The sequence below is a fragment of the Phascolarctos cinereus genome, unplaced genomic scaffold (assembly GCF_003287225.1).
Source record: "Phascolarctos cinereus isolate Bilbo 61053 unplaced genomic scaffold, phaCin_HiC Scaffold_2;HRSCAF=192, whole genome shotgun sequence".
Taxonomy (NCBI): Eukaryota; Metazoa; Chordata; class Mammalia; order Diprotodontia; family Phascolarctidae; genus Phascolarctos; species Phascolarctos cinereus.
The window spans coordinates 208,952,884-208,980,814 of NW_027555625.1; positions in this window are offsets into that span (position 1 = coordinate 208,952,884).

The window sequence follows — 27,931 nt, forward strand, 5'->3', positions numbered from 1 at the left end:
TTGATACAACGTCGCAGCAAATTTTACTTGCAAAATCAGTTTCAATCAGCTTGGATAGGAAGGTAGGTGAAACAATTGAATGTGTCCAGTTGTGGGCGATATCTATGTGCACAGCAGTCAGTGGTAGATTGGGTTTTATGTCTCTTATTATCAGTGATCTGGAAGACTGAATAGAAGCACATTAATTAAATTTGCAGATGGAATTGGAGGTGTCATCAACGCGTGGAAGGCCAGAGAAATGTTCCAAATGGGCTGAAAGTGGTGGTGGTGGTGATGGGAGAGGCAAAAAAAAAATGTAATACAACAAAAACTGAGCAGCGGGATGGGAGAAATCTGGGAATAAGATAATGGTTATGAGACATAAAATAGCCTGAGAAAATTTGACAGAAAAATTAGTGTTGCTTAAAAGAACCCAGCTGAGAAGCCTATTTCATAATGAAAAAACAGCATTTGCTTTCCTCACATTTCATCCTTTGACTGGCAATGGGCTGAGGTTTCAGGAGCCAGTAATGGAAACCTTGCTTCTGTCATCCCTTCTTTTTTTTGCTGATGTTCATTGTTTTCTTCTCTTGACCTTGGAAAGTAATAGCAGGATTCTGAAGTTTGCTGAGTCAGCACCAACTCGCCCCTCAACCTTTTCTATGACAAGGGATGGGGGTGAAGGGCAGGGGAGTGAGATAACTGTGTGGCAAGGTTAAACAGAAAGAATTCTCTCCCAGTTTCTAAGCTTTGCTAGCTATTCCTCTCGTTCATGTAGTCATTCAACAACAATATTTCCATGTCTTTTGCAGTCTTCTTACTGTTTATGTGAACTAGCCTCATTCATACCCTCCTTGTCTCTTTCCTGGAATATTCTGATAGACTCATCCTAACTAGTCTCTCTTCCTCCAGTCTCTGCCCTCTATAACTAAACTTCATAAAGTTGCCAACAAAAATTCTTATGTAATTCCTTTCACCAAAAATCTTCAATGATGATTTTCCTTATTTTTTTCTAGGATAAAATCAAACCTCCTGAACTTGACACTTAAGGCCCTCTATAATCTGGCTGTGCAATAGTCTTACAGCTTTATTTCATGTTGCTCCTCTGCATTTATTTTTCATTGATTAGTAGCCATTCCTTGAACTTGATTCATCGTCTCCTACTTCCATTAATTAAAAAAAAGTTGTCTCCCATGCCTGGAATTTGCTTCAGTCATTTCTGCTTTTTCTTTTAAGACTCAGCTTAGGTGGCATCTCCTCCTAGAAGACCTTTGTGACCCCTCTCCTTTCTCTCTCCAGCTCCTTTTACAGATGAAGAAACAGAGGCAAATAGGGTTAAATGACTTGCCCATGGCCACACAGCTAATAAGTTTGTGAGGCCAGATTTGAACTCAGGAAGATGTCTTCTTGACTTCAGGCCACACACTTTATAGCTCTCTCTCTCTGTCTCTGTCTCTGTCTCTGTCTCTGTCTCTGTCTGTCTCTGTCTCTGTCTCTGTCTCTGTGTCTCTGTCTCTCTCTCTCTCTCTCTCTCTCTGTCTCTGTCTGTCTCTCTGTCTGTCTCTCTCCCTACCCACTCAAAAAGCTGAACATAGCTTCACTTGCTCCTCTTAATAGTTTCCCAAACTTTTGTCCCAATCACTTTTTATCCTGTATCTTGTCTGTGTACGCACTGCATTCCCCTTTGTGCAATGTAAGCTCCTTAAGGATAAAGACTGTTGTTTTTGTTTTCCTAGCACCTGGTAAAGTGCTTTGCAGATAGTAGATGCTTAATAAACTTTTTTGAATAATAAAAGGTAACATAACATTTGCAGGCTTGCAAAGTGCCATATATAAATTACCTCATTTAATCTCACAACAATTCTGTGAGGTAGGTGCTATTATTATCTCGATTTTATAGGTAATGGAATTGAAGAGAAGAAAGATTAATTGACCTGCCTGGGGTCACACAGTTAGTAGGTGTCTGAGGCAGGATTCAAACCTACATCTTCCAGCACTCTGATCCCATTACCACCTCAGTGTTTCCAGTGTAATTTGAATTTATTGCATTGAAGAATACTTACATAGGGATCTACTGTCATTGATCTTTGAAATAACACGGGAAACAGGATAATAAGATAGAAGAAGGTCAAATGTACCACTTTTTCAAAAGTAAAAGGTGAGGGTAGGGAGGCAAGAGAACAGAGCCTAAAAACCTGTAGATCAGAGAGCTTGATTCTGAATCCGGGAAATCTAGAATAGATTATTAAGAAGATGGTTGGCAAACCTTTAGAGAAGGAAGCAGTGTCTGAGAAGAACCCGTGTGGCTTCACAAGAACAAGTCATATCAAACTACACTCATTTCCTTTTTTGATGGATTTATTAAACTAGGAGATGGGGGTTGTAGTTTGTGGCTGTAGCTTGACTAGATTTTTAGCAAAGCTTTTCATAAAATATTTAATATTATTTTATGTAGAAGAGGGAGAGAGAAGGACTAAATGATAGCACAATTAGATGGATTCAAAATTAGTTGGATGGTCAGACTCAGGGAGTAGTTTTTAATGGCTCAATGCCGATGAGTCAGGAGGTCTTCTATGGAGTACTCCAGGGAACTGTGCTCAGCTCTGTGTCATTGAACATTTTTATCCATGGCTTGGATAAAGGCATAGAGGCCATATTCATCAAATTTCAGATGATGAAGATCTGGGCTAACACACTGGACAATAAAGGTGAGGATCCCAAAAAGTCTTGACAGACTTTGGATGAATCTAAGAAGAAGAAATTCAATAAGAATATAAAAAGTTATTCTTGGGGAGGGTTAAAAATATAAGCTTTAAAAGTACAGATGGTAGAGACATGGACAGACAACAGTTGCTCTGAAAAATATCTGGGAGTTTTAATGAACTTCAAGCTCAAATTGAGTTGTAGTGTGATGTGGCAACAAAAAAGCTAGTGCAATTTTGGGATGCATTGAAACCAAGAATAGGAAACTATTGTACTTCTAACCTAGTCAGACTACATCTGGAGCACTATTTTGTTCAGTTTTGGACAGCACATTTTAAGGACATTGATAAACTAGAGTGTTCAGAGGAGAGCAACCAAATGGTGAAGGGCCTAAAGAACATGTCATATGAGGATAGGTTGAAAGAACTAGGCGTGCTCAGCCTGGGAGGAAAAAAAAATATTTTAGATGATGGGAGAGAAATGATAGCTATCTTCAAATATATGAGAGGTTGTTACATGGACTGGGATTAGACATTCTGCTTCGCCCTCAAGGACCAAGAAATTGGGTAGAAATTGCAAAGAAAAAATTTAGGTTTGGTGACTGGGAAAAAAAATCCCCAAAATTAGGGTCAAACAGTACAAATGCCCTAAAAGGTGATAGGTTTTTCCTCCTTGGAGGTCTTCAAGCAGAGACCGGGCAATCATTTGTCAGGTATTAATGGGGATTCCTTTTACGTATATGTTAACTAGCTGGTCTTTGAGGTCCCTTCCAACTCTCACAATGTATTCTTCCTGGTAATATTCTCTGAGCATTGACTATCTCACATTTTCTAACATTAACATTTAACTACTAATTAACTAACTGTTTTGCAGAATTGTTATTGGGGCAGAGGCCCTATCAGTTTCACAAATGACTTTGGAACAGGAGATTCTAAGGATTATTTACAAGGATCAAGGAAAGGCAGAAGTCTATAGCACTATTAACAGAGCTTCTAAGACAAAGGACCTCCCCGGAGAAAATCCTTGCTTTCTGTTTCTGTAATTTAACTTTAGATGAATGCAGATGTGTAGGGGTTAAAAGATCATTTCTAAGGGAAATTAGTAAATTAAGTGAAGGTCTAATAAATATAATTAGATAGATAGGTGGATTAATTCAGAATTTTACAAAGAAAAAACTAGAATTGGGGGGGAAAGGATTGTACTCTTTGAAGAGGCCATCCAGACCAGATGTCTTCAAGCTTTAAAGGGAGGAGGACCATGGAAATGCACCATGATAGAGTGGAAAGAGAACTAGACTTCAGAGTCTTAAGATTTTGCTATATCCCAACCTTTCTGAGACTTAGTTTTCTGTAAGAAGAATAAGAATAAGAAGACTAAGACCCACTTAAAGCTTTCTCACGAGGGTCAAACAAAGTATTATTTGTGAAATCTCTTTGTAAACTATAATACTATGTGAATTAGGCATTCTATAAATGAAAGCTGTTAGTAAGGAGGCAGCATGAGGGGATGGAGTGTTGGGCCTGGAATCAGGAAGATACTGATTTAGTCTCTGCCTCAGTAACTTAACAAGTTGTGTAACCCTGGGCGAGTTACTTGATCCCTCTGGGCCTTAGTTTCCTTATCTGTAAAATGAGAAATTGGACCAGATGAGCTCTGAAGCTCTTCTGATTTCTGAATCTGTGATCAGATGATCTGTCTTAGTTTGCATGTTTTTCTTATGTCATTTATGCATTCTTTGCCCACGTTTATGATTTCATTCATATAGACAGCTCCTATTGAGGAACTTTCTCTACCATTGTTGACCTGTGGATCTGTCCCTTCTCTTTGACTTAGAAAATTGCCTGGGGGCATTGAGAGGATGAGTGGCTTTCCAACAGTCACATAGCCAGTACAGTTAAGTGGCCTTAAACCCAAGTCTTCCCTATTGCAGTCCAGATCTATTCATGACACTGTGATGCCTCTATTTAGGTAAAACAATGTAACAGAACCAGTAACTACTTATTCCTACTTATGATGTACTTGTACGGCCTAGGAATTATAAGGAGGGCCCTGAGAAGTGCTTTTATCCTTTTTTTTGGTTGGCACCAAAATGATGAGTTGGTCAGATTTACTACTGATCATCTCGGAAGGTAGAAAGAGCAGCTTTTCTCTCTCTCTCTCTCTCTCTCTCTCTCTCTCTCTCTCTCTCTCTCTCTCTCTCTCTCTCTCTCTCTCTCTTTTTCTCTCTCAGGGATTGGGATATGGAATCTGAGGGGGTATAAGGTTTTTAAGAAACAAGGGTGTGCCGGAGCTAACTCCTAGGGACTCTCAGAGCAGATAGCTAAATTTTCAGGGTGAGCATTTACATCTCAGAAATAAGCAAACGCTATAAATCAGAGCTCGATTTATTGTTTTGTTGATTTCTGGACTTAAGAACGTCTTAAGAGGAGAAAATGTTAATACTGCAGATTAAATTTAAAAGTATGCCGTGCTTACAAAGAGCTGGTTGTTAAACATTGGGTTGTTAAAGATCCCAGTGTACAGATGAAAAGTGCCTCTGTTAGGCAAAATGGACTGGGTGGGGAAGTGGTACTTTCTGGAAAGAAAAGGGGAATGAAGAGGGGGATAGGAAGATGTGGAAATGATCAATAATAAAGAAAAAATACAGGAGGCTAGCTTGAGGGTTTTTTTAAGGGCTTTGGGGGAATGAGGCGAGTATAAAAATTGTAATAACTCCAAAGGCTAAGGATGTGTTCGCATTGCACAATTAATGAATCATTTGCATTGCGCAATGTGTCTACAGACCTGTGGCTATTTTTTTATACTTTTCTGAAGAGTTGGAAGCCAGAAGCTTCAAATCACAAATAGAGAGATACAGATTAAAACAACTCTGAGGTTCCACCTCACGACTATCAGATTCACAAAATGACAAAAGTTGGAGGAGCTCTGGGAAAAGTAAGCACATTATGTACTAGGGGAGAAGCTGAATTATTCCAGTCATTCTGGGAAGCAATTTAGATCCATGCTGAAAAAATCACTAAATTATGTGTACCTTTTGACCTAGTAATATCACTACTATATGCCTCAAAAAGTTAACAGGAAGAAGACAAATATTTGTACACATACATAAATACTTCTAGCAACCTTTTTTTTTGTAATGGCAAATAACTAGAAATTAAAGAGGTGCCCACAAATTGAGGAATGGACGTTATTGTATTTGTACGTAATGGAATATGTTGTTCCACAACATACTATGAAAGGTACAGCTTTAGAGAAAACCGGATAAGGCTTGTATGAGCTGACATAGAATTAAGTGAGCAAAACCAGGAGAACAATTTATTCAATAATACCAGCACTGGAAAATCTGGTCACCATGATGACTAACCATTTACTCTAAAGGGCCAGTGATTAAGCATGCTACCTACATCCTGCTAGAGAGGTGATAGAATACAAATACAGAATGAGACATACATTTTTGGATATGCCCAAGGCAGGAATTTGATTTGCTCAACTATGTATGTTTACTCCCAGGGTTTTGTTTTTCTTTCTTTTTCTTTTTCTTTTTCTTTTTTTTGTCTAATGAGGGGTGGTTGTGGGAGGGAAAGAAAATAAATGCTTATTAATTGAAATGAATAAGAATTAAAAAAAGAAAAGGTTATTAAATTGAAAATAGGTCTCTACATCAAGTAGTTTACAATTTACTAGGACAATATGAATCAAATACAGATGATTATAATGTTCAATATTATATAATAAGTACATTAGAGAGGTGAGAAAGAAAATGTTATCTGAGGTCTGAAGGCAGAGGCAAGCATGTACATCTGCTGGAGGAGGGGAACAAGGCATCAGGAAGCCACATCACTACTGACTGATTCTGGGTTGCTAATCACATTAGGTCTCTGCCTTCTTAAAGCATGTGGTCTGAAAGGAATGGTGATAAAAATGAATAGAACTGCATCTGAAGACATAAGGTGACCTGACTGGTAACAATTCAATCAAATTGTCTTTCCTAGGCATTTGGGCCAGCCTAGTGTAAGGCAACAAAGGTTTAGGGGATAAAGGGCTAGATTTGGAGTTAGGAAAAGATAGGTTGAATTCTCAATTCTGATATTTACTATTTGTGTGACCATGGACATTCTGCTTAATTTCTCCAAACCTCAGTTTCCTCATCTGTAAAATGGAGATAAAATATTTACAGGGTATTCTGTGTATTAAATGAAATAGAACAAGCAAAGTTATCTGCAAACTTTAGAACACTTGAGTGGGGAGGTTGTGGGGTCTGGACCTATGATTTCATCAGTGTTGTTCAGTCATGTCTGACTCTTGATGACCCCATATGTCTTTTTTTTTTTTTTTGGCAAAGGTACTGGAGTGATTTGCCATTTCCTTCTCCAGTTGGTTAAGGCAAACAGAAGTTAAGTGACTTGCCTGGAGGTCACACAGCTAGTCAGTGTTTGAGGCCAGATTTGAACTCAGGTCTTCCTGACTCGAGGGCCAGCTACCGAGCCACCTAATTGCCCCCTTTTATTAGTATAGGTAACACCTAATGTGGACATTCTCTCCACTGAAGCAGGTGGGCAATTCTTCTATAATATATGTCTTCCAGAGTTGTTTGGGAGCACCAAGAGATTAAGTGACTTATCTGTGATCACAATAGTCAGTATATATTAGAGGAAGATTAGAACCCAGGTCTTTCTGACCCCAAAGCTGGCCCTCTATGTACTGCTATGCTGCCTATCAGAACACTATATAAATATCATTTAATATTGTGGTAGATATAGTGCATTTATGCAGAAGAGAAACAGATGGCTAGGCCATGGCAAATGCCACACCCCAATATCTCTTCTCTCTCCTCCAACCAAACTGGCATTAGAAAAAGCAGTAGGTTAGAGGAGATGCCCAATCTAATTCTTTAAATTCTGGGCAGTTACACACTCAGTGTATCTGTGACTCATTGGATTGATTAACTTATCCTCATTACAATCCTACAGAGATTCCTGGACCCTTAAAATGGTACAATAGGATTTTTATGCATCAAGAAGATAAATACAGTTAGTGAATCTGACAGATGATATTAGAGAACATCTTCTAACATAACAAATTGAAAACATTTCTAGAAATTAGGACACGTTTTCTGGAAAACAGTCAATAAGTTTATTGTATAAATACTAATATCAACAAAATTTAAACTCTCAAATATTTTTTCCCCTGTTGGCCAGAGATGTTTAGATAACCAGGAGCAGAAGACATAACCAAAGCAGCCCAAATAGTTGGGAATGTACTTAATTGTAGGATGAATTTTCAATTAAAACATATTAAAGTACTAATATCTATAATAGATGAAATGTAATTGATTCATTCATGAAATTCCTCATTATACACCATATCCCTCATACATAAAAAAACTGTTTATAGATGACATATATATGTATATATCTATCTATATCTATATCTATATCTATATCTATATCTATATCTATATCTATATCTGTATCTGTATCTGTATCTGTATCTGTATCTGTATCTGTATCTGTACATCTATATCATCTACATCTACATCTACATCTACATCTACATCTACATCTACATCTACATCTACATCTACATCTATATCTATATCTATATCTATATCCATATATATTTTTGGCAAGGCAATCTGGGTTAGGTGGCTTGCCCAGGGTCATACAGCTAGTAAATATCATGTCTGAGGCCTGATTTGAATTCAGGTCCCTCCTGACTTCAGGTCCCTCCAGCCAATACTCTATCCACTGCATCATCTAGCTGCCCCTAACTTTGCTATATTATTCCAAGTCCCTGGCATGCTGGAAGATGTATCTAAAATGCTATATGTAAATGGTAAGTTCTTTCAGTTGTATGACCATGTATAAGAAGTCCTCATCTCTAGATCCACTCTGGACTTGGGACTAGAAAATCTCTGGCCATCCCTATGAGCAGGTAGGATGGGAGATTCTTTGAGGTCATATAGCTTGTGGAGATTCAGAGCTTGAAGGAAAGAGGCAGACATTGTGACAACAGGGAGTTGCCTGCTATTTTATCTGGGCCAAGAAGCCACAAGCTCCACTTCATTGTCAATAAATAAAACAAAAAAATTTAAGAAAAAGAAAGATTAAGGAATGTTGCCAAAAGTTGGATGACACATAGAGACATGACTTACTTTTAGGCCACAGTCTTAGAGCTTAAGAAAGTCCATGGATCTGAAGGCTGGGAGCCCACTTTTAACTTAATTTTTTTTTTTTTAGGCAGTTGGGGTTAAGTGACTTGCCCAAAGTCACACAGCTAGTCTGAGGCTGGATTTGAACTCAGGTGCTTCTGATTTCAGGGCCGGTGCTCTATCTGCTGCACCACCTAGCTGCTCCCAGAGCCCACTTTTAGAAAAGCAAAAGTGGACAGAAAATTTGATTCATTTACTATTCTCATATGTGAACAACATGCATTGTTGACCCTGATGAGTTATCTCAAAGTATTGGTCTAGCAAAACAAAAATTCCCCTAAATGACTTAGATTCTTTTAGAAAACCAAGAATGCCAGAGACTGAAGAGTACAGACAGGGAAGGGACAAATAGGGGCAAAGTAAAGACTGGAACATGAATGAAAGGAAAGAAGAGGAAGGGGATAAGTATTTATGTAACATACTTATTATGTGCCTGGCATTGTGCTAAGTGAATTTTACAGTTGAGGAAACCAAGGCAAAAGGAAGTAAGTGACTTGCCCAAGGTCACATACTTAGTAAGTGTCTGAGACAGAATTTGAACTAAGGTCTATCCTGATTCTAGGCTCAGCATTCTATCAGCCGTGCCACCTTATAAGGTAGGCATGAGAAGAAAGCTATGAGGGTTAGAGAGTAAGGTGTATGATCAGAACAAAAAAAAACGTGGAAAGAGTAAGATCCTGGGGGAAAAAATAGCAGAAAAAGAAATTGCAAAAGTATGTCTGAAGAAAACACTGGCAAAAATATACATGAAACTTAGAAGTCTAATGAATAGGCTGCCAATTGTTTCAATTCTATCAAGGAGTGGCGTAGTCAGAACTTGTCACCCAGAAATGGAAAATGGGTTTGAATTCTATTTTTTATATAAAATACCATTCCAAAGATAAAGAAATGGGAAATATTAGAGTTTAAGCGACTTACCCAAGAACACACAGACAGTAGTGGGGATAAAGGTATAGTAGAAAGATAGTTAGGCTCAGTTAGGAAAACCTGGCATTTTGAGGTCACATGCATATTGACTGTGTGACTCTAGAAAGTCATTGAGCCTCATGGTAACCCAGGCAACTCTCTAGAACTACAAGCTGGAGAGCAAGGGGGATCTTTATTGTCAGTCAGTTAACTAGTATGTAGTAAGTGCCTACTGTGTACCAGGCACTGTGGTAAGCACTGGGAATACAAAGAGAGGCAAAAAGCATCCCCTGTTCTCAAAGAGCTCACAATGTAATAGAAGAGACAACAAACAGCTATGTATAAACAAGATACATATACATATGTATATAATAGATAAATTGGAGCACATGGAAATCTCAGGGAAGGTATTAAGATTAAGAAGGAGGTTCTTGCAGCTGAAACTTGAAGGAAGACAGGGAAGGTAGTTCCCTGCATCAATGAAATCACAGTTCCAAGTCCTGTCCCCCTTCCCCAAACTGCTTCCCCAAAAGAATAGGGATAAAAAATACTAGCTATATCTATCTCACAGGATTGGTATGAAGACTTTGTCTAGAACCTTAACTGCTATTAAAGTCGGCATTGTTTTGATAATTACTTAGAGAATCCCTCTACTCATTGTCCTCCTATTTTGGAGATGGGTAAGAAACCTAAATAGTGGAAATCAGGACAGCAGTAGGAAAGTTGGGGCTTAGAATTTTAGGCCCTTGACACTCTGCCTCTGTGTCACTCCCCCACTCAAGTCTCGAGATAGAACCAACCATCCATTAGAACTTTTGCTCCTGCATTAGATCTCCCCTTCAGGAAGTATGTATGAAGCATATTAGTCAACAGACAGCTGTATGGGTCACCAGTTAACAATGAAGTCATTTTTTCCCCCCTTTGCTAGAATTGGACAAGTTAGGATGAAGAGGAGGGGTGGAATGGAAGAAGACCATGTTGTTGCATTTTGAGGAACTTGAAGAGAGGTACTGTTTAAATGAAAGAGAAAGCTGGGGGGATGTTTTGAAACAGACATGTTTTCCAGAAAAATTAAATAAAGACCTTGGTTATTTTGTTCACACAGTAGCCAGTGTACTTCACTTAAGAAGGAGAAAACATAATTACTATTCAAGAATCATAGACTTTTGGAGTTGGAAGGGACCTGAGTAGTCATCTGGTCCAACCCCTTTATTTTTTAACTGAAGAAAATGAGGTTCAACCAGTCAGTTGAAGGCAGTCAGTCAGGAAGCATTTAATAAGCACCTACTATGTGTCAGGCATTGTGCTAAGCTTTGGAGATACAAAGAAAGGCAAAAGACAGTTCCTGCCCTGAAGAACTACATAATTGTCAGTTGGCAGGTTTAGGACTTGGACCTCCATGGTCTCATCCTCATTGCAAATACTTCTTTCCACAGTTTGCTGCTTCTGTGCAGCAGAACCGTTACCTATTTCTGCCCTGCTCTATGATTTGCTTATAAAAGTGGCATTGGGCATGTTTTCTGGATGGATGCATTAAAACAACTGTGGTGTACTGAAAAGTGATGAATGATTTGGGCTTTAGAAAGACCTGGGTTCAAATCTCATTTCTGATGTTTATTCTCTATGTGTCCTTTGACAAGTCACTTAACATCTCTGGGTCTCATTTTCTCATCAGCAAAATGAGGAAGGTTGGTCTAAATCAGAGGTTCTTAATCTTGGCTATGTGAACTTATCTTTAAAAACTATTTTTATAATTGTAACTCAATAGAATTAGTTTCCTGTGAAATTATATATGTATGTCTATACATACAATATAGACATGTACATTATTATATATACACAAATTGTATATATAATGCATGTACATATACACGTATACATACATATAACATACACACATATTATGAGGAATCCACAAGCTTCACCAGACTTCCAAAAGAGTCCGTAATAAAAAAAGGTTAAGAACCTCTGGTCTAAATGATCTCTGAGGTCCCTTCTAGTGCTAAATCTATAGTTCTATTGTCATAACCCAAGGGAGCCAGGGACGGGGAAGGTTAAATGTGAGCCAGCGTGACTTACCACAGACAGAAGAGGGCAGCAGAGAGCCACTGGAGACCAGTTTATTCTAGCGTAAAGTGGGATCTCAGAACAAGCAGGTTCAAGCATCAGGAGCATGGTGTGATGGTGTGATGGTGTGGTGGTGGTGGTGGGGATGATGATGATGATGATGATGATGATGATGATGATGATGATGATGATGATGGTGATGGTGGTGATGGTGGTGATGGTGATGGTGGTGGTGGTAGTGATGATGATGATGATGATGATGGTGGTGATAGTGGTGGTGGTGGTGGGGATGATGATGATGATGATGATGTGGTGTGTGTGCACATGTGTGTAGAGAGAGGGCAAGGGCCAAGCAGAGTAAAGAGATTGCCTCAAAATCCATAAAGCCAAGAGATGGATCTGGAATCATAGGTTGGAGTATAATACAAAGCAGGCAGAAGTGACAAGTTACAAGGTGTAATTGTTCAAAGTCCATAAGAATTGAGAGGTATTGTTTGGTGGGTTCAGATAGTCCTTAGGTGCTTGCCCTCTCTGGTCATTAAAAAGAGCCTTCAGATATATGACAAGGATCTGACATCTATGATGTTACTTCAAAAAGTTATAGATGCAACATTCTTATTTTTCTGAAACCACCAGTTAAGGATTCATGATCTTATTGATCCTCTTCTTGAACTAATGGTAGTGCCTTACTGTAGCAGGCACCAAATAACGTTTATTTAATTGAGAACATTTATTTTATTTTGCTGAACCTACTTCTTTCAATCTTCAAGAGATGTCTGCTGGTTCTAATATTCTAGGTTTTGGTAATCGAGTGTATATTCATGCCTTTCATGCTTTTGTGTTCTTTCAGGTTTGGCTTTCTCAGCTTTTATGTTTGCAGACTTGAAGGGTCTTAATTTTTAAAGCTCTCATGGGAAGTACCTCCATTTCTTTTGTCATAGTACCTGCCTGTTGTATGGTATAGTGGAAAGAGTATTTGACTTAAAGTCAAGGAACACTTAGATTTGAATTCTGCCTTTGACATATTTATTTAGATCTTTAGATAGCACCATCTCCATTGTGATTCTCAATTTCCTCATTTGTAATGTGGGAATATTACTATAATCTACTTCACATGGTCATTATGGAGGTCAAATTTAAAAAAAAATACAGTGCTTTGCAATCAGTTAAATTCTTTAAAACATCAACTATACTTATTGCCAACTAAAGACAGATTGTCACATCATTCTGCCTTGGATGGCTATTTGGGAGTCAAGCATTATTACAGACCAACACCTTGACAGCAAATGCATATCAATGGAGCTCAGTGATTTTATTCTGTGTTCCCCATAGCAAAGTCAATGCAGGCTTGTCCTGAGCCAGTGACCCAAGTCCCTGCCCATGGATAGAATGCATGATATTCATACAATAGGCAAAGACTACTCTCAGCTGTGAGTGTCACAGGAGCCTAGGTTTTTTCTTTTCTTTTTAGTTTTTCTGGAGTTGTCAGATACCAACAAATAGGAACATTAACATATACAAATAAGAGAAAAAAAAGAAGATTGTACCTGAAACCATATACCTCTATTACACACAGCTTGTTTTTTAAAAAAGTATGTAATAAATTCATCACATTAGTTCCAAAACTTGTCTGTATGTCCCTTTGAACCTCTTTCTATTCTTTTCTATGTGTTTAAAAACACATTTGATGGGGCAGCTAGGTGGTGCAGTAGATAGAGCTCCAGCCTTGGAGTCAGGAGGACCTGAGTTCAAAATCCGGCCTTAGACACTTGACACTAACTAGCTGTGTGACCTTGGGCAAGTCACTTAACCCTGATTACCTTACCAAAAAGCAAAACCGAAACAAAAACATACTTGACTGACACTCTTAACATTCATCTTTTCTTTTTTAAATCATTATCACTAACCTCCTTCTTCCTTCTCCTACTCAGCCTTCTCTTCTCCCTACTTCTTTTGGAATAAATAAGTATAGTCAAACAAAGTAAACCCACATATTGGTCATGCCCAAAAATGTCTATGTCTGCTCCTTTAATGTCCATCATCTTGTTGTCAAGAGATAGGAAGCATAGTGCTTGCCTCATAATCACTTAATAAATACTTTATCTTTTTTCCTATCTATACTATGGAGATGTGGCTGGCCATTGCCTTAATCTGGGTTCTTAAGTCTTTTAAAGTTGTTTTCCCTTACAGTGTTCGAGTCATTATATAAATGGTTCTCCTCATTCTGCTTACCTCACTTGGCATCAGTTTAGACAAATCCTCTCAGGCTTTTTCTGAATCCATTCCTTTCATTGTTTCTTTAAAAAAAAACACCACACAACATTATTTATTTATTTTTAACTTTCTTTTCTTTTTAAAATTTGAGTTCCAAATTCCTTACTTCCCCTCCACCATCTACCAAAAAGGCAAGCAAAATGAAATCAATTATATATGTGAAATCATGCAAAACATTTCCACATTAGCCATATCACAAAAAAAGCAAAAAAAAAATTAACTGAGAAAACTATACTTTGATTTGCACTCAGAGTTCATCAGTTCTCTTTCTGGAGGTGGATAGCATTTTTTTCAGTATGAATCCTTTGGAATTGTCTTGGATCATTGTATTGATCATAGTAGCCAAGTCTTTCACAGCTGATTATCATTACAATATTGCTGTCACTGGGCACAATGATCTTCCAGTACTTTCTACTTCACACTTTGCATGAGCTCATATAGTTCTTGCCATATTCTTTCTGAAACCACTCCCCTCATCATTTCTTATAGCACAATAGTATTCCATCATAATCATATACTATAAATTGTTCAACCGTTCCTCAATTGATAAGCATCCCCTCAATTTTCAATTCTTTGCCACCATAAAAAAAGCTGATATAAATGTTTTTGTACATATGGGTCCTTTTCCTTTTCCTTTAATTTCTTTGGAGTAAGACCTAGCACTGGTATTTCTGGGTCAAAGAGTATGCACACTTTTATAGCCTTTTGGGCATAATTCCAAATTGTTCTTCAGAATGGTTGGACCAGTTTGCAACTCCATCAACAGTTGTGATGGAGTTTATTCATTTACCTATTTTTCCTCATTCCTTCAAGAATTTGTCATTTCTGGTAGATGTGAGGTAGTACCTCAGAGTTGCTTTAATTTGCAGTTCTCTATTCAGTGTGGTGATTTAGAGCATTTTTTCCTATGGATATAAATAGGTTAGATTTCTTCTTCGAAAACTGCCTATTCATATCCTTTGACCACTTATCAATTGTGGAATGCATCATAATTTTTGTAAATTTGACTCAGTTCCATATATATTTGAGAAATGAGACTGCTTTTACAAATGAAACATGCTGTAAATTTTTTTGACATTACTTCATTGTCTATGGTATCTTTTAATAAAATGTGGTTTCCCGATTATCTCTTTTAATTAGGTCTATTTTCTTTAGCTTTGTGTGAGGTCATGATTGCTACCTCTGCCTTTTTTACTTCAGCTGACATAGTAGATTCTTCTCCAACCCCCTTTTTCGCTCTGTTTATGTCTTTCCATTTCAAATGTATCTCTTGTAAACAACATATTGTTGAATTCTGACTTCTAATCCATTCTGCTGTATGCTTCCATTTTATGGGCAAGTTCATCCCATTCACATTCACATTTAAGATTACTAACTGTGCATTTCCCTACATACTATTTTCTTCTGTTTATCCTTCTCTCTCTCTTTTCATTTTGTCTCTTCTCAAGGTTTATTTTGCTTCTAACAACTGCCTCCTTTAATCTGCCCTGCCTTTTATCATACCCCACTCCATATCTCTTATTCAATTTCCTTCTTATTTCCCTATTGGGTAAGATAGATTTTTATACCCAGTTAAGTATGTATATGTAGTCTTCCCTCTGAATCAATTCTAATGAGAGTGGAGCTCAAGTACTGTCCACCAAGCCCCTCCTTCTTTCCCCCACCACTATAAAAGCTCTTTTTTTTATGTATGTCTTTTATGAGATAGTTTTCCCCATTCTACTTCTCCTTTACCCCCTCTCCTAATACATGTTTACTTCTCACCTCTTCATTTTTCTTTGAAATCATCCCAATATAATTAACTCACACTTATACCCTCTGTCCATGTAGATTCCTCCTAACTGCCCTAATAATGATAAAGTTCATAGGAGTTATGTGCATCATCTCATAGAGGAACGTAAACAGTTTAACTCTGTTGGGTCTCATGATTACTCTTTCATGTTTACCTTTCTATGTTTCTCTTGAGTCTTGTGTTTGGATGTCACATTTTCTATTCTGCTCTGGTCTTTTCAAGAGGAATGCTTGAAAGTCTTCTATTTCATTAAATATCTTCCTGAAGGATTATACTCAATTTTCCTGGGTAGGTTATTCTTGGTTGTTATCCTAGTTCCTTTGCCTTCCAGAATATCATATTTTAATCCCCCTGCGGGCCATCTCCAGTTGACCTGATCTATATCTTGCCACTGGACCCAGATGGATCCAGAGGAGAAAGTGAGGCTGATGACTTTGCACAGTCCTCCTTCACTTAAATCCAATTCACTTGAAAGTCATGGTATCACAGACAATAGGACAAATAACAACAATTCTAAGCCCTCTGCTTCTTTTATGTGGTAGCTGCTAAATCTTGTGCAATCCTGACTATAGCTCCACTACATTTGAATTGCTTTTGTCTGTCTGCTTTTAATATTTTCTCCTTGACTTGAGTGCTCTAGAATTTGGTTATAATATTCCTGGGACTTTTCATTTCGGTATCTTAGGACATGATTGGTGGATTCTTTCAATTTTTGTTTTATCCTCTGGATCTAAGCTATTGGGGCAGTTTTCCTTTCTACTTTCTTGAAATATGATGTCTAGGCTCTTTTTTTTTCTTATGGCTTTCAGATAGTCTAAGAATTCTTAAATTATCTCTTCCTGATCTATTTTCCAGGTCAGTTGTTTTTCCAATAGGATATTTCACATTTTCTTCTATTTTTTTCATTTTTTGGACTTTGTTTTATTTTTTCTTGATGTCTTATGTTGTTATTAGCTTCCGCTTGCCTAATACTAATTTTTATGGAGTTATTTTCTCCAATGAGCTTTTGCACCTCTTTTTCCATTGTCCAGTTCTGTTTTTTTAAGTTCTTTTCTCAAATGAATTTTTGTGCCTCCCTTTCCATTTGACCTAGTCTGCTTTTTAAGGAGTTCTTTTCTTCAGCTACTTTTTGTGCCTCTTTCATTATTAGATCAATCCTGTTTTTTTAAGATGTTCTTTTCTTCAGTATTTTTTTGGTGGCTCTTTTACCAAACTATTAATTGTCTTTTCATAATTTTCTTGTATTACTCTCATTTCTTTCCCCAATTTCCCCTCTAACATGTTCATCTCTTTCTTTAACCCTATCAGGAATTCTTGTTGGGCTTGGGTCCAATTAGCATTTTTTGAGGCTTTTGTTGTCTTCTTTTGAATTTATGTCTTGGTCTTCTGTGCTACTGTAGCAGCCTTTTATGGTCAAGTTCTTTTTTTGTTGTTTGTTAATTTTTCCGGCTTATTTCTTGACTTTGAACTTTTTCTTAAAGTTGGGCTGTGCTCACTTGAGAATAGGGAGGTACTGTCCCAAGCTTCAGGCTTTTTTTTCTGTGCTACAGTTTTCAGACCCAATTTTGGGGGTCTGTAAGTTTTTAATACTTTCAAAGTGGTGAGATCAGGGGAAGTTGTGGTTACTGTTTTCCTGGTCTGTGCTCTGGTCTTTATCCAGGAAGGACCCCTATTTCCCTGTAGCTGCAAAGGCTAGTACTCCTCTTGGCCCTGGAACTATGACCAGGTCCCTTGCTCTTCTGTAGCCATAAGTACTTGTGCTCCTCTCTGCCTTGGAACCCCATCCAGGGTCCCTGCTCCCTTGTAAATGACCACGAGGGCTCCCCTTTGCCTGGGAACTGTGACCCAGAATTACTTATGAGCAATAGACTTGCCAATTAGTACCAGCTGCACCCAATGCCTGCAAAGGGTCCCCTATAATGTCTTTCTGATCAGTTGTCTGACCCTTTACTGTCTTTGGGCTGAAACCTTTTGAAGCTGCTGCTGCAGCTGTTTCGGCAGCCTCCAAGGCTCGTCACTGGTGCTGACGTGTTTAGTTCTGGGTGGGCATCCACCCCAGCATCACCTTAGGTGTTGGTCTCCTATTGATCTCCTAAGTTATATTAGGCTGGAAAAATGTCTCACTTTGACCTTTTGTTGGCTTTACTACTCCAAAATTTGATTTGAGAGTTATTTTAAAGTCGTTTGGAGGGGACTATGGGAAAGTTCAGCTGGATTGCTGCCTGTACTCTACCATCTTGGCTCTGCCTCCCCTTTTACTATTTCTTATAGCACAATAGTATTCTATTACTATATATTCATAAACCGTAATTTTTTTCTGCCCATTTCCCAACTGATTGGCTCTCTCGTTTTCAGGTCTTTGCTGCAACAAAATTGCTACTATGAATTTTTTTTGTACGTATGGTCCCTTTTCCTCTTTTTGAAAGTTTCTGTGGGCTATAAATCTAGGGTCAAAGGATATGTACAGGTAGTATCTTTTTAGATATAATTCCAAATTGCTTTACAGGATGGCTAGACTAATTTGTAGCTCCACTAACAATGTGTGAATGTGCCTGTCTTTCCATATCCCCTCTAAAAACTTTTAATTTTAATTTTTATCATCTTTGTCAATCTTATCGGTGTGAGATAGAACTTCAGGGTCATTTTAATCTGTCTTTCTCTTATTATTAATGAATTAGAATTTTTTCATATAGCTGTTGATAGTTTGTTTTTCTTCTTTTGAGAATTACCTGTTCACATCCCTTGATCATTTAGCTATTGAGGGATAGCTCTATTTGTTATTAAAAAAAACCCTAATTTACCTATATATTTTGCATATTAGAACTTTTTGGTTATGGTTTTCAGGGAGTCTGATGATTCTTAAATTGTCCTTCTTTGATTTTTTTTTAGATCAGCTGTTTTTGAAAGTTGATAGCTTATAATTTCTTCTAATTTCTTCAATATTTTTTTTTCCACTATATTTCTTGTCTCATGGAGTGGTTGAGTTTTGTTTGGACCATTCTGATTTCCACAGAATTTACTAGTTGTGTAAAATTTTCTACCTTCTGTTCAAAGCTACCTATTCTCCTTTTAATTCTTTCCTCTAGAGCTTTTGTTTCATCTACAATTCTATTTTTATCTCTTGCTTTATTTTCTCCAGGTATTCTTGCAGTCTTTTTTGTCAGTTTTTTTTTCTCTGAGGCTTTGTTTGTAGTTAAAATATTACTCTTTTCTTCTGTATTTACCTTTTGAGTGTCTCTTAATCCATACATTTCTTCAGAGTGTTAAATATGTTCTGTTTATTCCTATCTCCAGTTCCTGTCTTGGGACTTTGTGCCAGAGCCAGCTCTGCCTATAATACCACACTTTTGAATAATGTTGTCAGTTCCTGCTTGGTTTTAATATCACTTTCTCGGGTTCATGCCACTGGGTTCTGCTTCCCCTGGTGTGTCTACAATTAGAGAGGTGCCAACTTCAGTGACTCCAATCAGAGATTTGTAGTTTTCTGTCCCTTAGGCACTTCTGTTATCTTGTAGTTTTTCAGTGGCTTTCTCAGTGGGGGTACCGACTGACATGTTCTTCCATCTTTCTGGGTCTTCCCCAGTTGGAGTAAAGTTGCATCAATACCCCCCTGGGTTTTCTGTAGTCAGGGTGCTGCCCAAGGCTTCCCCAGCTAGTTGTTACCTAAAGCTTCCAGTCTGCTTTTCTGTACTTGTGCTGGCTTTCTTGGCAGGTTGCCTTTTTCAGCATCTGCAGCTTCTGGCTATCTTTTTTCTGTAATTATGGCCTCGGTGAAGGAGCTCACTAATGCTTCTTTTTAATTTTTTTGTCATTGTTCACTCTGATACTCTTTTCATACCTTTGCTAGAGTAAAAGTGAGAGAGCTGGGCTCTCCTGTGCCCTTTCATATGGTCATGTTAACCAGAAGCCTTCAATCCCCTCATTTTACAACAGAGGCCCAGAGACTTGAATAATTTGCCCAGGGTCATAAAACAAATAAGTGTCAGAGTGAGGATGTGAACCCAGGTTTTCTTGAATCTAAGTCCAACACCTTCCTTTCCAGTCTTCCCATCTTATCTGGTGTTCTTCTCAGTGGTCTGGAGAGCAATCATCACCTGAGGCAGACACTGCCAATCTTCCTTGTCTCCACCTAGCTAGATGAAGGGGAAATTAAATGGAGTGCAGACACAGCACCAGCCTTGAAAGGCATCCAAGTAAGACCTAATCTGCAAAACGTATCCGTTCAGCTCTAGGCTCCTTTGACAACTGGGGCATAGATGCCTCTGCTCAATTCTCACTGTCTATGGACAGTTTATAGACACACAGATTAAAACAAAGTAGTTTGTTTGCCCATTTTCACAATAGCTAGTAAGTAAGTATCTCCGTTTTTCCCTCAGCCAAGTTCATGTCACCTCTATTTGATATTTTTGTATCTGTTTTCTTCACTATTTGGGGTAAAGTGATCTGCAGCTTCAAACTGGTGTCAAGTTTGACTTCAATAACAAATGAGTTTCTGTCTTCTAAAAATATGTCTAGAGAAAAGGAGAGGGACAAAAAGGTCTTTTGACAAAATATCATCAAGGACATATGTTGGCACATTCAAAGAATTATTCAGTGACTCCTGAAGCAAAAAGGGGATTTTGAGACCACTAGGTGTCACTCTGCACAGAAGCCTGAACTTGGAGATTAAAAAAGCAAAACATCAAAAAAAATTTTTTTTTGGTAAAACAGTTTTTGTTAGGTAGCAACGTAGGAAGGCTTCATGCGATGAGCTTGATTCATCATTCCCTACCGGGAATGCTTTTTGCCCACAGGCAAAGAAGAGAAAGAACTCTTGGATTCCTCTATTCCATTTTCTGCTTTATTCTGCTTGCAACCAGTGTAGGAGAGTATGTACTGCTGGCTCCAGGGAGGCCAGCTCTGTATAGCAGTAGTCTGAATGTTCACTTGTTTTATGAATATTGCGGAGGATGATAGAGAGCAGAGAGTCTTACTTCATGGGGGAAGGAAGTCAAAGCATATGCAGGAGGAGAGTTTATACATATTCTTTTGTCTAGTCTGGACTATTACAATAGCTCTCTAATTAGTCTCCTTTCCTCCAGTCCCTCCCTTCTCTAACCCATTCTCCACGCAGTTGCCAAACTGATATTCCAAAACCAGTTAACTTTGTCAGCTCCCTACTCATGTATCTTTAGTGGCTCCCTACTGCCTGTAGAATGAAATGCAAACTTCTTAGTGTGGCACTTAGAACCCTCCACAATGTGGCTCCCATCTATCTGTCAATTCAATTCAATAAACCTTTATTCCTGTCTAATTTTACAACACTCCTCTTTAAGCACTCTCTGTTCTAGTCAAACTGATCTGTTACTTTACTGAGAAAATGTAGGCATCCCAACGGGCTATAATACTGTGCATATCCTTTGATCCAGCAATATCACTGCTAGGTCTTTACCCCAAAGACATTTACAAAAAGACAAAGGACCTATTTGTACAAAAATACTTTTAGCAGCTCTTTTTGTGGTGGCTAAGAACTGGAAATTGAGAGGATATGCATTAACTGAGGAATGGCTAAACAAGCTGTGGTATATGATTGTGATGGAATATTATTGTGCTATAAGAAATGGCAAACAGGATGATTTCAGAAAAACCTGGAAAGACTTACACGAACTGATGCAAAGTGAAGTGAGCAGAACCAGGAGAATATTGTACATAGTAACAATAATATTATATGATGAAGAACTGTGAATCATTAGCTGTTCTCAGCAATGCAATGATCCAAGACAATTTCAAAGGACTCATTGTGAAGCATGCTATCCTCCTCCAGAGAAAGAACTGATACTGTCTGACTGAAGACTAAAGCATGCTAGTTTTTGCTTTCTTTCTTTCTTTTTTGAGTCTTATTATACAAAATGACTAATATGGAAATGTTTTACATGGTTGAACAGGCATAACTGTATTGGATTGCTTATTGTCTCAAGAAGGGGGGAGGAGAGGGAGGGAGGGAAGGAGGGATAGAATTTAACTCAAAACTTTAAAAAATATTGAGAAAAATGTTTTAACATGTAATTGGGAAAAATAAAATATTGTTTTAAAAAATGGAAGCATCCATCTTGAGCTCCCTCTTCTCCCCAACCCCATCACTCAAAATACTTCCTCATCATTTCCACCGCTCTTCTCTCTTTCTCTGTTGTAATCTCTGATGAAGGTGGACCTTCCCCTTGTTGAGGCCAACATTTCCATTCATGTTTCTTGATCCCTTCTCCTACTATATTTTTTAGGAGCTTATCCTCTCTTTTGCTTCTAATCTTTCTCTTCCGTCTTTCAATGTCTAATAACATGTTTTTTTTTACTGCCTTCTCCCTATCCTTACGGCCCTACCTTCAAGCTATCTTGTATATTTTCTCTCTTTCCTAGAGATATTCTTCTAAAGGAATATACTAATTTCCATTTCCTCCCCTCCTACTCACTACTTAATCCTTTGCAAACTGGCTTCTGATCCAACCTCTCACTTAAAGCTGCTCTCATCAAGTTTTCCAAAGGATCTTTTAATATCTAAATCCAAAGTCCTTTTCTCCCTCCTTGTCCTTCTTGATCACTTGGCAGGGTTTGACATTGCTGACTCTCTCCTCCTAGATGCTACCTTCTCTGTCTTTTTACAATAGTGCTCTTTCCTAGCTCTCCTTCTGCCTATATGAATGCTCTTTCTCAGTCTCTTTTGCTAGATCATCATTCGTGTCTCACCTAATATGTGTGGACACACCCCAGCACTCTATCCTAATTTTATTTTTCTTCTCTCTTTACCATCTTTCTTGGTTGCCTCACCAGGCCCATACTTTCAGTTATTATCTCTTCATAGATGACTACCAAATCTACACATCCAGAAATCCACTTCCCTATTAACAATGGCCTAATAGATATTTTCAGTGAAATGTGCCATAAGCATTTCAAACTCAACATATCCAACATAGAATTCATTATCTTTCTCCTGCAAACTTTCCCCTTCTAACTTCCCTATTTTTTGTGAGGGCACTACCACTCTTGTAGTTACCCCAATATAAAACTTCAGCAATACCTTCAACTTTTCATTCTCTCTCATTTCCAATTGCCATATCTTGTGCAACATCCCTCGCATCTCCTTTTGTCTACTCACATGGTCATCCTCCTAGTTCAAGCCCTCAAGATCTCTCATCTTGATTGTTGCAATAGTTTGTAATGGGACTTTTTGTTTCTAGTCTCTCTGATCTATTTTTCATTCAGCTGCCAAATAGTTATTCCTAAAGTACAGGTCTTACTGTACCAAGCTCTTACTCAAGAAGCTTCTGTTTCTCCTTATTGTATCAAGAATGATACATAGATTTCTCTATCTGGCATTTAAAATCTCCTATAATCTGGCTCCCAGGCTCTCCTTACAGTCTTATGTTATGCTATTCCCTCTCAGAATATGCTGCGGCCAAATTGACCTGTTTGTTATTTCCCTTAAATGACTTTTCGTTGCCTTCCTCTGTGACTTTGCACAGGCTGACCCTCATGCCTAGAATGTTTTCTCCTCATCTCCACCACTTGAAACTCCTGGCTTTCTTCAAGGTTTAACTCAGGTGCTGACTCATATAAAAGTTCTTGGGATCTTAGTTTCTACAAGCAACCTCAGAGCCTAACTAGGTCACCTGTCTCACTTTGCTGATAAGAAAAATTGAGACCTATAGAAATTTAGTGACTTGGCCAATGTCACACAGGTAGTAAAGGTCAGAGACAGTATTTGAATCCAGGTCTTCTGGCTTCAGAACTTGTGTTCTTTGTACTGTATTATACAATACCATCCTTTTTCCTCTTCCAGTGACATACTTTCAAATATTGTAAGAGATTAGACTACTCCAAAACCTCTTAAAGGTACTACAGAACCCTCAGGAGGGGTGAAACATAGCATACCTGACCTTCAGGAAGTGAGAGCTAGGGTAGGCATAATCTGGTCCCTTCCTACCTTTCCAGTCTTTTTACACTTAACACCTCCCCCACCTTCTGTGTTGTATGATCTACTGACACTGGCTTCCTTGCTGTTCCTCATAGGACAATCCATCTCCAAACTCTGTGACTTTTCATTGGTCATCCCTCCTTTCTGCTCGTTGCCTTCCCTGACTTCCTTAAAGTCTCACCTCCCATCCCACTTTCTATAAGAAGTTTTTCCTTAATGCTTGTGCCTTCCATGAGATAATATTTATAAATCACTCAACACAATGTCTAGCACATATTAGGCACCGTGTAAATGCTTATTCACATCCCCTTATCCTACAAGATTATTTTCATTTTACTTTATATAGCATAAATATGCATGTGTATGTGTGTGCCTCTATCTCATATGTATATGGTTGTTTGTGTGTTGTTTCCTCCATTAGAATATGAGCTCACAGTGCCTGGCACATACTAAGTTCTCAATAAAAGCTTGTTGATTTGAAAAATGTCAGAATATGATCATATCAAATGCCTTAAACTCAAAATAGAGCTTTTTGTCTCTGCTTAATAGAATATTACAGGAACTCTGAGGGAGTTTTTAAACAACATTTTTTTTCCTCTTGAAAATTATGGTGAACTGAAGGGAAAGATGAGGTTTAAGGTTGGCAGTAGAGAGAGTACTTGGCAGTGGGACAGATGGGAATGTGAGAGGAAGAATGACAGGATCATAAATGTAGAGCTAGAAAGGACCTTTGAGTCCAAGACCCTTATATTAGAGGTATGGAAATTGAGGTCCTGGAAGGTTAAACAATGTGTCCAAGGTCATGTAGGTAAGCACCAGAGGAAAGTCATCATAAACAAACTACTCCTACCAAATCGTATCAATTGTGCATCAGGCACTGTACAAAGGACTATAATATGAATAGTGATGGTGTTGCTGGTTGGTTCAGGCAGACTTCAGTATGAAGAGTGTCATAAGGAGAGAAGGGAAGAATCAGGTGATTCTAATTAATGCATTAAGGTCAGGTCAGTCTGACCAGTTTCCCCTTTCCTATTTTCCTTTAAAGCTAAGTTGTTTAGGTTTAGATAAGTGAACAAAACCCCCAAATTTTCCTCATCACCAAATTTTGTGCTCTAATTACTGCATTCACTGGGTTAGAAAATAGATATCCTTAAATTTACTTGTCCAGACCAAGCAAAGGAAACGGTATTTTTTTTTTAAGAAAAAAATCATTTTTATTCTGGTGTTAACTTCCTTTGGAGATCTATTTTAGTGTATTGATTCTTCCTTTCTCTGACTGATCACAAATTAAGTATGACCATCAAACTCCATGAGTGTATGTTATAGTGTTGTGGTTTGGGCTGCTATGATCTCCAAAATGCAAGAGTACAAGGGGTCTACCTTGAAAAACTTTGACCACTCAAGCCCTCTTTCAGTCAGAGTAGTGAGGTTTTATTGTAACACCAGTTAGGCATACATGATTCCTAGTAAATTTGCAAATTTGATGAGGATGGGATTGATACTTATATGCCAAAAAGACTCTGAGAAGCCTGGGGTGGTCTAGAGGCAATAGAGAAAGGGTCTGGATGGGATTAAGGAGTGGCAAGTAGCCTGGGGTGGGCCAGGTGCAGACAATGAAAGGAGTTAAGCCATAGTAAAAGGACAGTTAGAAGGATTATTGAGTAACTAGGTAGACTAGGATGGGATGAATGCCTCAGATGAAATGCCAAGGACTGGGTTGCTGAAATGCAGGATACTAAGTCAGTAGAGCTGGTGGGTAATTTTAATCTATTTTGGCTGGATAGTTGTATTGGTGAGATATGAAAGTATAGAAAAAGCTAGAGAACTGGCTTCCTCTCCTGGAAGGGAGGAAGGAGTAGACCCAGCATAATCTAGGGCTGCAAGGAACTCTTAGACTTGGTTCCCTAGCTCAAGGACACATAGGTTCTCTGAGCAATCTTGGTGTATTCTAAAGCCTGCCTGCACGTAGTTTTTTCAGGGGCTGGGTTCTTTCAAAGACATGGTTCTTTACTTTTAGGGGTCCAGGTCCCATAACCCCATCAATATAACATAAATTTAAAAATAATTCTTAATAATCTAAAATAATGAAGAATAACAGAGGTGAAGATAAGGTAAAATAGTTGAGGGCAAAAATTAGCCAAATAATGTGATACAGTAGAAAGAACAGTGCTCTTGGGATCAGAAGTTTTCACATTTATAAAATAAAATGATTGGACAGTTTGATCTCAAAGGCCTTTTCCAGTTTTAAGCTTCTCTGTTTTTTTTTTTTATTTTAAGAACTGAATTTGAATTTCAGAAGTGTACTTACTATGATCTTAGGCAAGTCACTTAGCCTCTCAAAGTCTGTTTCCTTACTTGAAAAATAGTGGTAGTAATATTTACAGAAGTATCCTCATAGGTCTAGGGAGATCAGGGATTTTGTTGTTGGCAGGAATACATAACAAAGGTGGAGCGCCTCATCTGGCCCTTCCTGTTTCGTAACAAGTTGATTTGTCTGGCAAACAGGCATGATGGAAGTGAAAAGGAATCTTGTTAACCAAATTCAATGGAACAGGGGTAGCTAGGTGGCACAGTGGATAGAGCACTGGCCCTGAAGTCAGGAGGACCTGAGTTCAAATCCAGCCTCAAACCAAACACTTGACACTTACTAGCTGTGTGACTCGGGGCAAGTCACTTAGCCCCAATTGCCTAACCCCCCCCAAACACAAAAAAGCCCACAAAAAATAAAAAAACCCCAAATTCGATGGAACAACTTCGTAGTTTTGCTACATGGAGGATAACAAGAGTTGAATCGAATTTTCAGACCCAAAGTTAGATAGGAGACTAGGATCAGGGAGCCCTTGCCTAGCAAGTGGAAAAAACAATTCAAAGAACAGTTTTTTAAAAGTCTAAATATATTTCTAACTAGATGGCGGGGTTCTGCACCACAAAAGAGCTGAAGACAGCCCTAGAGCTATAAACTAAAGAGCTAGTAGGCATTGCTTTTCCTTCTCCTTCCCCCCGCCCCCACCATGAGGAAGAAGCCACATAGTAGCTATTACCTAGTAGACAGCAGCAAAGAACAGTCTAAGTTTAGCAGAGAAGAGATACATGGTAGGGATAAGCACGGGAGAAAGAACAGAGCAGCAGAAGACCCCAGCTCAATAGAGCAAGCACCTTTCTAAATGATAGCACCATTGTAACGGATCTGAAGCACTGGAGATAGGACTTGTCCTGTCCACATATGTGTACTATGTTTGTGTTACTTATTGTTGAGCTATTCCATATTGTTTTCTCTGGTCAAGAAATGAATCAAAAACATTTATAACAACAACAATAGTAGTAAACATTTATATAGTAATATATGTAAAGCCCTGTACTAAATGCTTTATAATTATTATCTCATTTGAGCCTCACAACAATACTGGGAGGTACTATTATTATGTCCATTTTACAGATGAGGAAACCAAGACAAACAGAGGTTAAGTGACTTGCCCAAGATGACACAGCTAGTATCAGAGGCTATATTTGAACTCAGATCTTCCTGACTCCAGGCCTGATGCTTTATGCACTATGGTCACCTTATTAAGTGCTAACTATTTTCCAGACTCTATATTAACTCCATGAATGCAAAAGATAAGGGTGAAATAGCCCCTCCTTCAGGAACTTACATTCTAATAAGGGAGACAACATGTATGTTTATAAATTAATAGGAGATGTAAACAAAGCAGAAACAGAGTAACTTTGAATGGGAAGGTACTAGTAGCTACGGGGTACACAAAATGTTTCCTGCAGAAAATGGAATTAGAGCTGAATTTAAAAAAAAATAGAACTAGGGATTCCACAAGACAGAAGTGAGGATGGAAGGCATTCTAGAATTGGCAAAGGCCTATACAGAGACAGGAGATGGAGCAACATGTGTGAGAAATAACCAGGGGACCACTATGGCTGGATTGTAGAGTGTATGGAGAGAGGTAATGTATAAGAAAACTAGACTGGTAGGGAGGGAACAGGTCATAAAAGGTTTTAGGTGCCAAATAATGAAATTTATGTTTGAATCTAGTGATAATAG